Source organism: Panthera leo, chromosome C2 (assembly GCF_018350215.1).
Source record: "Panthera leo isolate Ple1 chromosome C2, P.leo_Ple1_pat1.1, whole genome shotgun sequence".
In the NCBI taxonomy this organism is placed as follows: Eukaryota; Metazoa; Chordata; class Mammalia; order Carnivora; family Felidae; genus Panthera; species Panthera leo.
Window position 1 is genome coordinate 24,150,141 of NC_056687.1, and position 18,080 is coordinate 24,168,220.

General features: G+C 33.9%; 1 long non-coding RNA gene across 1 annotated transcript in view; it reads right to left on the reverse strand.

Annotated features, from left to right (window-relative positions):
- The window catches only part of LOC122230063, a 117,919-nt gene extending 105,885 nt beyond the window's left edge, over window positions 1–12,034 (reverse strand). Inside the window, exon 1 of the long non-coding RNA XR_006207265.1 lies at window positions 11,969–12,034. This is a non-coding gene — a long non-coding RNA (uncharacterized LOC122230063). The remainder of the gene's footprint in view (window positions 1–11,968) is intronic.
- Between the last annotated feature and the right edge of the window lie 6,046 nt (window positions 12,035–18,080).

The window sequence follows — 18,080 nt, forward strand, 5'->3', positions numbered from 1 at the left end:
TCATCATTTTTCAAAGTTTGAGTTAGAGTCAAACATTAAAAATCATAAGCACATAAAAATAAGTCTTTTGTTCTAAATCTGACTTATTATTCAGCAATACATGACCTTAAAATATGTTATCCCCAACAATGAACCTCAATACACTTTCTAATTGACTTTTACATTCCTAAAACACACAAAAAATAATGTAATAGAATATCTACAGTCACTGAACACAAGATATAGTGTAGTATATCATTTTAAAACTCAATCTATTATTCCAGCAATTCAAATTTATAAAAAACGTCTTCAATATATTATTCTTGGAAGCCAACAATTCTTTTATGTTTTTTAGTACTAGAAACTTACTGCATACATTTATTTTAAAAAAATATTGCCAGGTTATCTGGTCATATTTTAATTAACATGCCCAAATTCTAAGTAATGTGTTATTCTTTTGAAATAATTAAATTCCTATTTTTCTTAGTAAAGCAAATAAATTATATTACACAAGGAACAGCAGAAAGACATAGTCGTGGAGGAATATTTCTATTGAAAACTTAAATGTATGACAGGGGCTCAGATTAGTTGCTGTCAGAAATGGAGAACAATTATATAAAGGTAAATATGGAAGACTGCTAAGATGCTACCTCTTGCCTGGTGCTTCTGAACTTAAGTTATTATGCAAAGTGATACATGTCCTTTAGAACCCTGGCAAAGCAATCTCACAGTAAGGAATAAACTTCATGTCCTTCTCTAAAGCTACTTGATTATGGGAATTTGAATTTCCTTAGAGAAAACACATTTTCTCTTTCTTTGTTTATATTCTTTGAAACTCCTAGGTATGTTGAAATATTCTCTGTAAAGCACAGAATATTACACAAACAAACAAACATACAAAAAACCCAAAGGAAATAAAAGGCTAAAAGGCACAGATAATTACTGCGCAATCACATATACATAACACAGATATTTTAACTATTAGTTGAATAAATACCATAATCAGAAGGAATATTTAGCCTCCTATTCCTGTTGAATAAAAAGTTGATACTTACAGATTTTACAAATTAGAAAATTTATATATTTTTTATACAAAAGTATATTATCTCAGCATAAAATTTGACTTTCCATACCAATAAATCAGAACAAATTAATTTATGACAGCATGATATACTTGCCTTGAACTTTTAATTCTTTTCTCTTGGTAAATAGATGACTCTTTAATTGAAGAGAGTAATTAGTGATTGATAATTGAAGAATAATTTAAAAATTATTGCCATTATTTGAAACACTCCTGAGCAGGAAAATAGGTATGGAAAGTCAAATGTTTTATCAATACTGCTTATCCAAAGTTCATAAAACTTTGTGGTATATGTTAACATGGAATTTCCTCAAAGACATAAAATCTCTCATATACCTTGTATATCATCTTTAGAAGTGGGCATGGTTCTAATGAATTGAAAAAGGGGACCTGTGGGGTATAACAGAATCCCTGAATGGGAGAATATGATCTCACGGAACTGGCCCAGGTGGTCATAAAGGCATTACTAGCTCATTTCAAGGTCCCAGTGGATGAGATTTATTCACCCATGTGTTCACTGAAGTACTCATTCATATACTTATTCTTACAACAAATGTCCATGGTGATTCTATGGTACGACATGCACTGCTATAATCCAAGGCAAGAAAGCAGACAAAGTCTTGCTACAGATAGAACACAGTCACCAAAGTAATAAGCATTAATATATGGCAATGTGATTTATTGTGAAAATGAAACTGTAAAATAATAGCATTTTGTGCAATATAACTACTAGACATGAAGGTTAAGACTTAACAGCCTGAGGAAATGGCACTAGAGCTGGGGCCTGAATGAAAGGAGAGAGCCATACAAAGATCTGGTGGAAGATGTCCCAGGCAGAAGGGACTCCAAGTACAGTGTACTTAGTAGGAAGACTCCTGGCGTATTGGTAGAACACAAAGAAAATACATATGACTGAGGTTGTACAATATGTGGTTAGTGTTAAGTGTATCGGTAAACAATTTGGAGATTTTATCTGGAGAGAGTGATTTTTCAAAAGATCCCCAAAAGTTAACTTTAAGCCTGTATCACTTACCATTATTCCAGGGGCTTGACAGATATTAAAGTGTATCTCAAAAATCCCTCTCGAGAGTTACTATTATTATTTGGGGGTGAAAAAAATGGAAGTTCTGAAAGATTAAGAAATTTTCCCCCAAACTGCACCTTTTGTAAATGGCATGGTATAAACTTCACAGTCTGCATCCAAAGTCTGCATGTATAACCACTCCACTATGCTTCATTCTTTTAAGTTTTACAATGGTCACCTAAAGGCTATATGAAGAATTTATTATAGGGATATAAAAGTAGAAACAGGGTGTTGTGTGCCGAATGTTTGTGTCCCCCAAATTCATATGTGGAAGCCCTAGTCTCCATTGTGATGGCATTTGGAAGTGGGACCTTTGAGAAGTAATTAGATCAAGAGCATAGAAGCCAGAAATGAACCCACAACTATTTGGTCAACTAATCTTTGACAAAGCAGGAAAGAACATCCGATGGAAAAAAAGTCTCTTCAACAAATGGTGTTGGGAAAACTTGACAGCAACATGCAGAAGAATGAAACTGGACCACTGTCTTATACCATACATAAAAATAAATTCAAAATGGATGACAGACCTAAATGTGAGCCAGGAAACCATCAAAATTCTAGAGAAGTACAAAGTCAGCAACCTTTTTGACCTTAGCCATAGCAACCTCTTACTAGGCAGGTTTCTGGAGGCAAGGGAAATAAAAGCAGAAATGAACTATTGGGACTTCATCAAGATAGGAAGTTTCTGCACAGCAAAGGAAGCAATCAACAAAACTAAAAGGTAACCTACAGAATGGGAAGAGATCTTTGCAAATGACATATCAGATAAAAGACTAGTATTTAAAATCTATACAGAATGTATCAAACTCAACAGCCAAAAAAGTAGATAACCCAGTTTAACAATGGGCAGAAGATATGAACAGACATTACTTGAAAGTAAGCATACAGATGGCTAACAGACACATGAAAAGATGTTCAGCATCACTCATCATCAGAGAAACACAAATCAAAACCACAATAAGATACCACTGCACACCTGTCAGAATGACTAAAATGAACAAGTCAGGAAACAACAGATTTGGTGAGGATGTGGAGAAAGGGGAACCCTCTTTCACTGTTGGTAGGAATGCAAACTGGTGCAGCCACTGTGGAAAACAGTATGGAAGTTCCTCAAACAGGTAAAAATAGAACTACACTATGACCCAGCAATTGCACTATGAGGTATTTATCCAAAGGATACAAAAATACTGATCTGAAGGGGCATGTATACCCCAATGTTTATAGCAGCACTATCAACAAGAGCCAAATTATGGAAAAAGCCCAAATGTCCATCAACTGATAAATGAATAAATAAGAGGTTTTATATATATATATATATATATATATATATATATATATATACACACACACATACACACACACACACACACACACACACACACACAGACTCAGCCATCAAAAGAATGAAATCTTGCCATCTGCAATAACGTGGATGGAGCGAGTGTATCATGCTAAATGAAATAAGTCAGTCAGAGAAAGATAAATACTACATGATTTCACCCATACATGGGGTAAAGAAACAAAAAAGATGAACACAGGAGAAGGGAATAAAAATAAGATAAAAACAGAGAGGGAGGCAAACCATAAGAGACTCTTAATTAAAGAGAACAAATTGAATGCTGCTGGAGGGGAGATGGGTGGGGGCATGGGCTAAATGACTGATGGACATTAAAGAGGGTACTTGTTGGGATGAGCATTGGGTGTTATATGTAAGTGATGCATCACTAAATTCTACTCCTGAAACCAATATTACACTGTATGTTAACTAACTTGAATTTAAATAAAATCTCAGAAGAGAAAAAAAAGAGTATGGAGCTCTTATAAGTGAGATTGGTGCCCTTGTAAAAAAAAGACATGAGAGATGATCTCTTCGGTCATGTGAGGTTATAGAGAGAAAGCAGCTGTCTACCAGCTAGGAAGCTGGCCTTCACTAGACACCTAATCTGCTGGCACTTTTACCTTGGACTTCTCAGCCTCCATAACTGTGAGAAACAAAAATGTGTTATCAATGTGTTATTAATGTGTTATTATAATGTGTTATTATTTAAGCACCCCAGTCTATGGTATTTTGTTATAGCAGCCTGAGAAGACTAAGACACAAGGTTGCTAGTCTTAGATGGTAGATGCTGGTCTTGAAGTCATCCCATATTTTAGAATAAAATATTGCTAGGATTGCTAGGTTGCTGTAATAATTTTGGCTTATAAAATGAACAGAGTATTCAAGGAAATCTCTTGTTTTGGGGCTTACGTAAGAAATTACATGGTATTTACCAGCAGGGAAGTACTGGGGTATGTGTGGATGCAGAATTGATTTTATTTCAGACATGCTCAATTTCAGGTGCATTTCATGTATCTTAGTGGAAATGTCAAGTCAGTCATGGACATAGGGCCCTGATATCATCAGCATACTGATTGAGACTAAATTCATGGTAGTAGAAGGGATTGCCTAGAAAGTAAAAAGACAAGGACTGAGTCTCACTCAAGAAATATTTAGACATTACTCTGAAATGGAAGACACAGTAAAGTCAACAGATAGGTTTAGGCATAGGAAGCAAAACAAAATAGTATGATATTATTAGACACAAAGGAAGATACTGTTTGGGAAGATGAAGTGGTCCCCGAAGAAGAAGACTGTCTGAAACTGGAATAAAATATATATATCAAGAAGCATGATAAAGTTTGGTTTGATTGGGAAGAAACATTTCAGTCTACCAGATAAGGTGAAAGTGAATACAGAATAACATATGGACAGAATGGATCATGAGAAGGCAAAGACATGAATTATAATTGCTTATTATAATAATTTTCACCATAAATTTGGTGGCCAAAGGGAATGTAAAATAATGTGAAATTGAGAAAATATTTTTTAAGAAAAATATCAAAGTATGTTGGCTAGAATAGATTCCCAGAGGGATAAATTTAGTAGAGAAGGGGAAATTAATGATTAAGATAGGACATATGTTGGAGAGAAGTCCTTGAGTAATCAGTTCTTAAAAATCCATTTTTAAAAATAATAGCAGTTAACTAAAAAGTGGTAGTAGAAAAGGATAAGCATTATGTAGGAAAAATATGTTCACAAGGCTTAAAACATGAAGTGCCTAACCTGACACATAATTAAAACCATGTAGATTTAATTTTAAGAACTTTACCTAAGGAGGAAAGTTCAAAAGTTTGATAATAATGTTAGCATGGGTGAGAGGAAATATATATAAACACACTGTGCAAGCTTAAACTAGTGAAGAATCAGTGGGCAGCAAATCATCAATATCTCTCTAAGTGTAATACCTCTTTTTTTTTTTTTTTCAGAAATTTTACTTTTAGAAATTTTAGCTTTGGAGAAAGTTTTTATATTTTTTTTTTTTGGCCTAACCTTTTAACATATTGGGGTATAGTTATCTCTTTTTGCATTAAAAAATATCTGCAAAGTTTTAAAAACAGAACTATCATATGATCCAGCAATACAACTTCTGAATTATTTAGCCCCCAAAATTGAAATCAGGACCTGGAAAAGATACCAGCACTCCGACATTTACTTTAGCACTATTCGCAATAGCCAAGATGTGAAAACAACCTAAATGTCCACCAAGGGTGAATGAATAAAGATAAAATGGCGCGCGCGCGTGCGCAAACACACACACACACACACACACACACACACACACACACACACACACACACAGGATTATTCAGCCTTATAAAAGAAGAAAATCCTGTGACAGCATGGATAAACCTTGGAAATACTCTAAGGAAAATAAGATAGTCACAAAAGGACAAATACTGCATAATTCCTTTCACATGCAATTGTCTAAAATAGCCATATTCATACAATCAGAGAGAGAATGGTGGATTGGGGCTTGGAGAGACAAGAGGAAACAGGAATTTGCTAATCAACTGACATAAATTTCAAACATGCAAGAAGATCTAGAGATCTAGAGATCTCTGGTAAAACATTGTATCAATAGTTAACAATACTGTATAATACACTTAGCATTTTGTTAAGAGGGTAGAGTTCTTATCACAATAACATTTTAAAAATAGTTATAAAAATGCATTGCCTCTCTAGAAAAAACAAATGCCACAAAGCAAATGCAACACAACCATTTGGAAAGAAAGGGTGTCTGGTGTTAATTCCATCTTCGTGACATTTAGATGGAGGACAAATAGATGAATGGGTGGATGGCTGAATAGAAAAACAGGCTTCTTATATATTATGATCATGCTATTTTTAATATGCTGTATTTATTGTTTTATGTGGTAATAATTTCCCCATGTCAATTAAGTATTTATCAGAAGATAATATTTATGGTTAAATTATATTTCAGCCAACAGATGTACCATAAATTATTTCATGCCTTTGAGGTGAAAAATAAACTTTGCCAAATATCATTCCAGGTAGATTATGCAAATCTAAAATTCCACTAGCTTCATAAAAACGACTGTTTTACTGTAAATAAGCCAAGTGGAGAGTTATGATTTTCAAGGGAGCTCTAAACTTGGGAGATTGGGAATAAAAAGTAATAGCACATTGTTGCTATAATTTGATTTTCAAAATTACTATTTAGTTTAACATTTTCTCAGAAGATCATTTTTTGACACTGGTTTTGGAACAACCTTTTCCCTTTTTCTTAACAATTTATTGTCTCTCATTTATTATAGACCCAATATTTATTAATAATCATTTTATTTTTATAATTTTGATTTTTTGTATTTTTATTTAAAATTTTTTTTGATGTTTATTTATTTTTGAGAGAGAGAGAGATAGAGCGTGAGCAGGGGCGGGTCAGACAGAGAGGGAGGCACAGAACCTGAAGCAGGCTCCAGGTTCTGAGTTGTCAGCACAGAGTCCAATGTGGTGCTTCAACCCACGAACCGTGAGATCATGACCCTAGCAGAAGTCAGATGCTTAACTGACTGAGCCACCCACGCACTCCATGAAAATAACTGATTTTATAAATAATGTTTATATTTTATTGTACTGTTTCATAAAATACATGTAATATTTTTAAAACATTTATATACCATGATTATCAATATTTTCTTTTTTCAATTTATTTAATGCCTAGTCTGTCTACCCTTTAATATTCTGAAATCAGCTATGTGTTCAATTGACCTATCAATTCTTAGCCCATTGAGATTTCATAGCAAATAATTTTTCTCTAGATTATATTGCTTTATTTTTTTCATTTTTAAGAACTGTATTATTATTATTATTTTATTGTTAAGGTATCCACTTCTATGACTGTCATGCAGCCCAGACTGGGCTAACAGTGATGAGTGCTTGAGGTAAGTGCACCCCAGTTTGGACTTTCTGGTTATAATCTCTGTCTTCTCTCTCTACCTCTATTGAAAACCCAGACTCACGAGGTCTCAATTCCTGCTCTCCTAATCCTGAAGATGCCAAAGCCAACTATGTTGGAAGGTTTTTCAGAGGAGACTACTTTGTCTTCCCACTTGAGGCAGATAGCAACCCCAAACCATAGACAGGTTGGGACCTGCACAGACCTCAGTGATCTTACGTGTTTTAAATATAGATATTAGGGGAGCCTGGGTGGCTCAGTCGGTTAAGCATCTGACTCTTGGTTTCAGCTCAGGTCATGGTCTCATGGTTTGTGGGTTCAGGCCCCTCACTGGGCTCTGCGCTGACAGTGTGGAACCTGCTTGGGAGTCTCTCTCTCTCTCCCTCTCTCTCTCTGCTCCTCCCCCACTCTCTCTCTCAAAATAAATAACTTGAAAATAAATAAATAAATAAATAAATATAGAAATTAACAAGTAAGCTTCATTATACAAAAAAAGTCCCCAAGGACTTAATTTTCAAAGAGCAAGTAGAAAAGAAAAAATCCCCTTCCAGATACATATGAAGAAATAGATAATATTTCACAAGTGGTGTGTCTTCCCTGAAAATGTGCATATTTCAGAAAAATAAACCACTTAATAAAAAAATTAAGGACAAAATGATAATGATATAGGCAGGAATGAGAGATAATAGATGAGAGAGATTTGAGAGAGTGAATACAAAACGAACTAAAGTTAATACAAATTAACATTGTGCCATTTGAAATGTAAGAGCTGTGGTAAAGTGAAAATATTCCCAAGGGTCAATGAAATGAAATCAGAACACAAGCCAAATGATGTAGTCACATAACATCTGGACATGCTCCAGTGAAAGCTTAAACACTTCTTCAAATTCTCATTTGTGTGGCAATATTGACTGGTTTCATAGCCATTTTAATAAGGCAATTGGATCTACTCTTTCAGTGACCTTCCCTACAATGTGCATGAGGGATTACTGCATTTGAGAACTGACAGGGCATTTTAAATGAATTTGGACTTTGGTTTTGCTAAATATGTAAATATCCTATGATTTCTGACTGCTGTGCACACATTATTCTCAAGTATATGTGATTTTGAATTGAGTTCCTCTGCAATTAATCTAACACAGTAACACTGACCATAAACTCATTGTCTTCTAGTGAGAGTCTAGCCCCTAATAAAATATAGAATCAAATACCATGCTGTCAGTCTAACATATTTCTCTAATGTCTTGAATTCATATAGTTACTTAGAAATATTTTAATTTATTTTATTCCATAATAAATCATTACTGAATATATTAATGAGACACAGAGGGTAGGAAAAATGATACTATCATAGATTAAGAACAAAATCTCAAAGCTATTAAACAGCTTGCCTTATTTGAAATAGCTAAAAAGGAAAGGATCAATAATGATATCCACGTCCTCTAGCATTTAATCTCACCTTTTAAAAAATGAATTCACTGTTTTACCTGTGCTTAAAACTTTTAATTGCCCTTAGAAAGTATAATTATTATTATTATAAGAATAATATCTAACAGAATAGATCTTTATCATGATATACAAAGATCTTTATGATCTGCCTTATGGCTGATTGCCCACCTTTATTATTTATCATTTCCACCCATTTGCCAGTCATACTCTATTCTCCAGTTGTGCTGAGCAACTGACCATACTGCTTTATATCTCTTTAGGCTACAACAGGTTCCTACTCTCCTTCAGACTCTTCAAACTTCTTTAGCTCTTTATTAATGATTTTTAATATCTAGATTAAATATGAACTCTAATAGAAAACCTTCATTGCTCTCTCCTAGCAAAGTCTGAATTCGGATCACTACCCTTTTCCCCATAGCATCTTATGGAATCTATTAATATTTAGGGAGCACTATGATATTTATTAAAATATTTTAATCACAGCTGGGTTTATTGTTAGGTCAATAAGACTTATGTTTCATGACTCCTTTCTTTTAGAGGAATTTTTTCAGGGAACTTTTAGTGGATCCTGGAAATGTATCTGCACAGTATTTTAAAACAAGATCCAACGGAGTAGAATGAGTCATTGAACTGAGCCCAATATTCTGCATGCTGCTTTTCCTCTTGGAGAATCTGTCAACTCTTGTCCTACAAACTGTGGAAGACAGCTGCTAATATGCAGAATAGACCACACGAGTAACCACAGTCACATGGAAATTAAACATGACACTCCATGCTTTCTAGGGTCCTTAGACATAAAGATCCAAAATCTTGGATAGAACAAAGAAGCAGAGAAGTGAGCCAGGTACTTGGATTGCTCATGTAGACATTTGCTAAATCTTCAGCTTTGAAGGACATGAGGTGGAAAGCCAAGTAAAAAGTGAAAGGAAAAAAAAATAAAGCAGAATTTTTAGCAATCATATGTTGCTAAGGAAACAAAAAATTAGAGTTCAGGATTATGAAAGGAGGGTGGTCCTAAACATAAACAAAAAATTAAATAAATAAGTAAGAAAATAAAACACAAAAAGTTAGGACCCTACAGGGAAATATTTAAGAAGTGCAAACGAACCAGAGATAGACCAAACTTTATAAAGTTTACAAAGTTTCTATGATACAAAAAGAAGTCTTTAGAATAAGGTGACCCACTCCTCTGTTGCTTGGTAGAAGATAGGATTGGGATAATATTTCAACCAAAGTTTTATATATGTGTATTTTTTCATACACAATATTTTTCATTCATTCAAGAATTTCAAGACTTATTAGGCATGCCAAGAGAAGACCAAGGTATGAAAGACAATACTACCAAGATTCAAACTTGCACAAGATATCGAAGTTATAAATATCAGACTTAAAAATAAGTGATTAAATTATTCAAAATAGTGGAAAATTGGAGATTATCACCAGTGATTAGAAATTGATAAAAATGAATCAAATAGATATTATAGAATTGAAAAATATAATAAATTAAGATGCATCTAACAGAAGAATGGTCACATCAGACAAAAATTTTATTATACTGTAAGTGTATCAGCAGAAGATAACCAGATAGAGAAACAAAGAGGAAAAAGAATGAAGAAAAAAGCCCAAGTGCAACTTACAACTGTGAGTAACTGGAACATAATTCTACTAGGGTGCTTAGCACATGGAGAAAATAAATTCTTCAGAGCCACTCAAGCAAAGATTCTCAATGATATTGGCCCATCCTTCTCCAAATGCGTTTCTTACTATTTAAAGAAGGGAATATGCCTTAGTCTCACTGCTTGAACCTGGTCAGCAATAGGGTTTATATATAATAAATCCATTCCATTAACCCCACCTCTTTGAATCATTTGACCTCTTAATGAGTATTCTGTGAAAATATGCAGTGGAATGGTTAGGAAAACTTTTCAGTTGGTAGACTTCATGTTTTAAAATTCTTACTTGGTATTTACCACTTTCACAATCTCGGAAACTTACTTAGTAATCTCTGTGCATCTCAGCTTTCTCACATATATATAAAAGAAAGTAATAAAGCCCATATCAAAGCGGTTTGAGGAGGAGAAATTAAGTTAATACTTGCAAAGTGGTTAGAACAATTACCTGCACATATTAAGTGTTCAATACATCTGTATTATCATTATCATTTTTATCTTTTTAGCTGCATTGCTAAGCAAAAAGTTTAGAATCTAAATAATATAATAGCAAGGATATATATACTTATATATTTATTATATGTATACTTATACTATTATATATATAATAGTAAGGATACACGATATATATATATAGTACTAATTACATCTAGGCATTTTCCTAAATATTGTATTAACACATGTAAGTCTCATAACAACTCAGAGATGACTAACTCAAGCATTTGTTTCCATAGTCCATGGCAATAAGCGTAACAGTGAGTAAAGAGTAAAGAACAGTAAGGAATACTGCTCATAATATGTTTGTAGAAATGAAGAGAATTTAATGGGATTACTTGTCTATGACTGATCATAAAAAAGAGCATATCAGTGTTTGGAAACATAAATGTACTGGTAACAAAAGTGAATAGGTACAAAACTGTGGACTAATTCATTTAAATTTGTTAATGCTACCAGAAAGCCTTTTTACATGATATAGATTTTTGGTGGTTGCATGGTAGCATCATTTCCCAATAGGACACATTTATTATATATAAATTCAATAAAGGTATGTTACATGCAATGGACATATGTACAGAGATGCCCCAAATAAATGCTGACATGCGGGGGGGTGGGGAGTTAGAAAGTGTAAACCACTAGGAAAAATAGAGAAACAGATCCCTTTATTGCCACTTTAACCATCACAATAATAACAGAGTAATGCATTTTCATCTATGACTGAGTCCAGTGTTGGGCTGGAGCCAATGCTTCTCAACTCTTGAAAGCTGACTTATGGTACCTTGCTGCCACTTTGCAGCAACAGCACATTAGTAGCATGAAATGGGTCATGGGAGGAAACTTACATACACAAAATGGAAAACGGTAAAATTTGATACAGTTTATACTGGAGGTCAGGTTATTAAACACTTACCAGCACAGTATTGGGTGCAACTCCGATGACTTAGAAAATAGGCAAATATATTTACACTGAGTATCTTCATCAATAGTAACATGGAAGTAAAACAAACAAACAAAATAGATCTTTATAATTCTATTGTATGATGCATGATCATTTGTTTTCCAACCGTTTTAAAGGTTAAATATCCATGGAAAATATTAATGTTAAACACTGTTTTCATTCTAAACCAAATTTATCTCCATTAGGAATTTGCTTATATATAAGCTAGAGAGGCTAAGGGAAACATTCCTCATCTGATTTAGGCCATATATATATATACACGTATATGTGTGTAAATATATATATACATATATATTTACACACATATATATACATATATATGTATATGTATATACATATATGTACATATGTATAGTATATATAAAGTTATATATACATATATATTTGTGTATATATATATACAGTATATATATTTGTAATATATATTTGTATTTCGAAGATTTTCTGTCATGGTTTAATATCCACATCTTAAAACATCCCCTTATTAACCTATTTCATACTTTGTTCAGTTTATAAAATTCAACTCTGTGTAAAATAGTCCTTAAACATTTTGACGGTGTTCCTCAATATTTAAAAATTAAATATTTCTGTACAGAATTTTCAATTTATCATAGCTCTAGTTAATTCCATTCCTGTTTGTAACTTAACTGATTTTTATAATATTCAAAATAAGGGAGGCAAATTTACTCTAAAAGCAAACCTATTTCATCAGTAGAATGCAAAGTTTGCATAGAAAGACACTCTCAAGCAAATTAATTGAAGATTCAAGTGTGCAGCACTGGCCTGTTAGTGTAGAGAAATTAAGAAGTCCTGACTAAGTTTCAGGGAATAAGATCAGTAAGAGGTCATATTTTAGTCTCAAGGGATAACCTGTGACCTAAGAGGGCAGAGGCAGAGAAGACATTTATATCTAAAACGTAAATTTATAAAAGACTCACCCTCTACTTGTTTATGACCTCACCCCAACCAAATGTTATATGATAATTCTTGCATTAAGATGTGCAGCCACTGTGTGGTTATGTGGAGCAAATGCTGCCCAAGTGACTCGACGGTATTAATACCTTTTCCAAAAGAGTAAGTGCATGTCATCAAAGGTGCATTGAACTTTTATTCAGGGAGTTCATTCCTGGAAGACTATGATTACTCAAAGGAATTATGGGGCCACGTCATGATGGTTTTGGAGAACAGCCTAGTCTGAAATTGATCATTTAAGAAAACCAGAGATACTATTTAGCGTGACAGAGCAAGTGCTCATATTAATACCAATATGTATTGGGTACCGTATAAATATTATTCAAGGAAAGATTGTTTGTAACAATATGCAGAGAGGCAATTGATTGTGAAGTCATGATGAAAAATTCAAAAATGCTAAATAGCATTAAAGGGAAGGTCTTTGTTACTGTATTAAAAATATGACTATATAAGTCTTATAAAATTACATAGCAAAAAAATAGCATAATATTTAAGAAGTAGATGTTATTCATGTGCTGCAAAAATGCAATAATTTAAGAATAACAGTTTAATTGAATATAATCTAGAATGTAAATATTAATAATTTACTTTAATAAGGTAAAATATAACTACATAGAGTAAGCTAAAGCATATCACATCTTTTTTTTGAGTAACACATTTTCAATTTTCCTGGGATATGATTGCCTTTCTGTGAAAGAATATAATATCTCTTCTCTCTCATTCTAAGAAAAGGGAGTATTTAATGTCATAAAAACTAGAAACTAATCCTGATTAGCATTTTAGAAGTGTGTTTTATAAAACATTTTATAAAACATTGTAGAGTTGTAAGCACAGTTCAGCATTAGTCTAACCTCACCTTGGGTATCTCTCTTCATAGACATACACTTTTCCTTCCTATTATCTTCATATCAGAAGAGGGTGGCCTTTATGATGAATTTGTTTAATTGATGATATATAATATTTTAATTCACCTTTATAAGAAATATGTACAGTTTGTCAACTTCATCAAGTATCTCAGAAAAACAAATGAAACTCTCTATTTACTTCCAAAAAGCTAAGTTAAAATTCACTTAGATGCATTGCATATAATGCAGTTAAATATACGTTCAATCAGTGGTAAAAAAAAAAAAAAATTCTACTGATTAGATGAAACAATTAGTTGGATAACAAGTAGGCAAGTAAAAAATTCTTTACACTTAAGACACATTCCAGTTATCTCGTGTCTTAAAAACGGACCACTTTAACTGAATTTAACTAAACATGATTAATAAATTTTAAAAAATCATTATTGCTTTATAGCTGGGGGAAATTTGTTCTCTCTTGTGTCAATGTAGTGTTTCTTTGTTAAAGAATAAGATCTTGGGGCACCTGGGTGGCTCAGCTGGATTAGCATCTGACTTTGGCTCAGGTCATGATCTCACCGTTTGTGAGTTTGAACCCCTCATAGAGGCTCTCTGCTGTCAGCACAGAACCTGCTTCAGATCCTCTGTCCCCCTCTCTCTCTGTCCTTCCCCCACTCACACACACACTCTCTCTCAAAAATAATAAACATTTAAAAAAATCAAAAAAAAAGAGTAAGATCTTTAAACTTGAGAACAAATAAGGAATACATATATTCTGAAACTGACCAGAAATTCTTAGGTTTCTATCAGATAAATGGATTTATGATACCGTTATTAGCTAATAACTAATTCCTGGCCAGAGAATGCAAGTCTAATCCACTAGTCAGAGTGCATCCTTGGAGTCAATGGAAAAGGGAGTTTTGAAAGAATATCATCTCACAGGGTCCCTGATGTATACGTGACTCCATCCTGTGGTAATACACAATTTTGTTTTGTTTTGTTTTGCTTTTCTGTGTTTTCTATTTGGCATATGTTTTCCGTTCCTACATTGCTCACTTAGAATGAGAATTATAATGACTTAAGTGGTCGTGAAGAAGCCACTGGAAGTACATTTCCTATACAGGTAATAAACCAATGAAAATAACAATCGTGGGGAGAGGAAAGATAGAGGATTCCAAATACAACTTCATTCAGCTTGTGTGTTTAGCTTATGCAGAATATCTATGGATCCTGGACAATGCCAGTGGATTATGATAAATTTAACCATATGATGAACCAATTGTATACCTGCTCTTACAGTGAAGTATTTTTACTGGAGAAAAATCAACATAGACACAATTTACATGCAACTGTCAATTTGGAAAATTATCTCTGGTCTATAGTAATTGTTAAAGAACACAAAAAGCGATGTGCTTTCAACTGGGAAGCTTAATATCCTTCCCTGTTTTACTTAATAGCTGTATAATCTCTCCACTCTCTGATATAGTTTTGCCAACAGGGACACTGATAATCTCAATGTCCCAAAGGACGACAACCTTGTCCACTATATTGAGGAGATAATTCTGATAAGAATGGGTAAGCAAGAAGTAACTCACCTTAGATTTCTAGGAAAGAGATATGCTTGTTAGAAAATGAAAGATAAATTACATGTGCTACCACATAATGTTTTTTTTTTTTTTAATTTTCACTCTTTGCAGAATGACAAGGTATGTCTTCTGAATTCAAGGGCAAGTCATTTTTAAGAAAGAGGTACAACATTATTGGTAGAATGTAAATTCTGAATGTAAAATGTATCACATCGAGTATATTGTCTGCTATCTGGGCTTATATTTTGATCTACAGTTTACAGGCTGTCAGGAGCCCAGCTAAACTGGAAGAGAGAGAACTCTACTTTCAGTTATTAGAGTAACTGATTAAAGCAACAAGCCAAAAATAAAGAGTTAAACCTTTAATCAGTTACTGTCATAGTATAAACAAGAGTCTAAAACCAGAGAAAGTGCTGGCTCCGTCTCCCCCAATTTCTTGCATGGAACAGCAGCACTCTGGTTGAAGGTAAGATGGATTAGTATGGATGTGGAGGGTTCTCACTGTTGAGGGAGCCCTGAAGAAAAGTCTCCGGAAGACTTATGGATCCTGAGATGAGAGGGAGGGAGGAATACTAAGAATTGAATAGTAGTGAGTATTGAGTCAGAGTAGGGAGAAGTGCTTTCAAGGTTTCCTCCTCTTTTTCCTGTAAGTAGGGTCTCAGTGGAGGTACCTGAAGAGGACCTCCATCCATGGCCTAAAAGGAGATCTTGGACTGAAGATGCCTGGCTAGGAATGTGGATATGGGTAAGAGCATGGCCAGACAGGGCAGCCTGAGTCTTTGACCACAATACCTTTCAAAGACTACAATGCCCTGGCTGTGCACCCATGGTCAGGCCTAAAAAATGACACCTAAGTTTTTAACTAGGAGCTAGACTTCTCAGTATCTAAAAATCATTTTGACTTCAAGATAATGTTAATTAGTGGTACACACTAATTACCAGGAGAAATATCTGTCCTGTTCCCTCAATTTTAACAATAAAAAATGTTTAGGGCCTTCTGATATTTTCTTCTTTATATTTTGAAGTTCTCTTGTTTTCTTTTTCTTGCATGGCATGAACTAAGCCATGTTGTAACATTTCCATCCATATCTAAGACCAGGTCCAAATGTTATCCACTCTGAGAAGCAATTACTGACCTTAGTGGAAAAAAGTGAAGCATTTTTCCATCCCCAATATCCTATCATGCTTCTAAATTTACTATATGGTGTCTAATTGTAGTTAATATATAAAATTTGAAGTAATTCAGGCAGAGGGGGAAAAACAAAAAGTATAGAATCTGATGGCTGGAAGCAATATAACATCAAATCATTTCTAGTATAAAATAAGACACATATAAAAGGAACATATAGGGTAGCAGAACATGATGTCCAAAACTGCCACTTTGGTATAAAGATTATTTTGAACTGAAGGCAACCAAAAAAAAAAAAAGCAGACACAGAAAAACTTTATGCTCTCCCCACTGCCTTCTCTACCAGAAAGAGCAGGATACAGGATAATTCTTAAATCACCAGAGACAACTCTATACATAGCACTAGAGGAAACTATGTAATACTTCACTTAACTAGCTCCTATCTTCCATCAGGTCCCCCTATGTTTGCCTTTGCACAATTTGCTCTCCTAGAAACTCAAAGTCCTTATTTTTGTCTTGTCACTTTTCTAAAGATTTATTATTCTTGGGGTACCTGGGTGGCTCAGTCAGTTGAGCGGTTAAGCATAGGACTCTTGGTTTCAGCTCAGATCATGATCCCATGGTTTGTGGGATTGAGCCCCGTGGAGGCTGCTTAGGATTCTCTCTCGGCTCTCTCTACCCCTGCTCCTGTTTGCACATGGGCACGCACTCTCTCTCCCTCTCTCAAAATAAATAAACTTAAATAAAAGATCATTCTTTTGTAATTCTAACCACCCCTTTCAGTTACTCATCACTGGGTGTCCCATGTCTATGCAGGATACACATGTTAATAAACTTCTGTTTTTCTCTTGTTGATCTGTCTTCCTCTATCTGATTCATAGTGATCTGACCAATGAGTCTAAGATGAGTAGAGGAAAACAGTTTTTCCTCTCCTACAAATACAATAATATAATTTATAAAAACAAAAAGATTTCTTCTGTATTAGTCAAAAAGTTATGCAGCAGTAAAACATTTACCCTGAAATCTCCATGGCATAACACTATTAAGTTCTATTTCTTGCTCATTTTCAGGGTGTACCGTAAGTCTCCTGTGCCAATAGAGAGTTTCATAGTTGCTCAGAGCAGGGGAAAAGAAAGTTGGAGGGTCACACACTAGGTCTTAAATGCTTTTGTGTGGGAATAACACATTTACTATCAATGTTGATTGGACAGAACTTTGGTCGGATGACTCTAAAACTAAAAAAGACTGGAGAATTGGAGAGAGGGAACATATGAAAATTTTACAGAAGTAAAAGTTTCTGTCACATATCAGTTTATACTATTCTAAAATTTCTCTAATATTCAGAAATTAAATCATTCACTTACTTATTTTAAATTAAATTTTATTAATGCCATTCTCCAAAAGGAAAGGACATTATAGACTTATAAAACCACATGTATTATTTTAGAGTTATAAAATGATTGGGAATCCACGATATATAAACAGAGAGAGTGTAAGGTTTGGTCACAAAGTTATTTTATGAAGCTATGCACAGT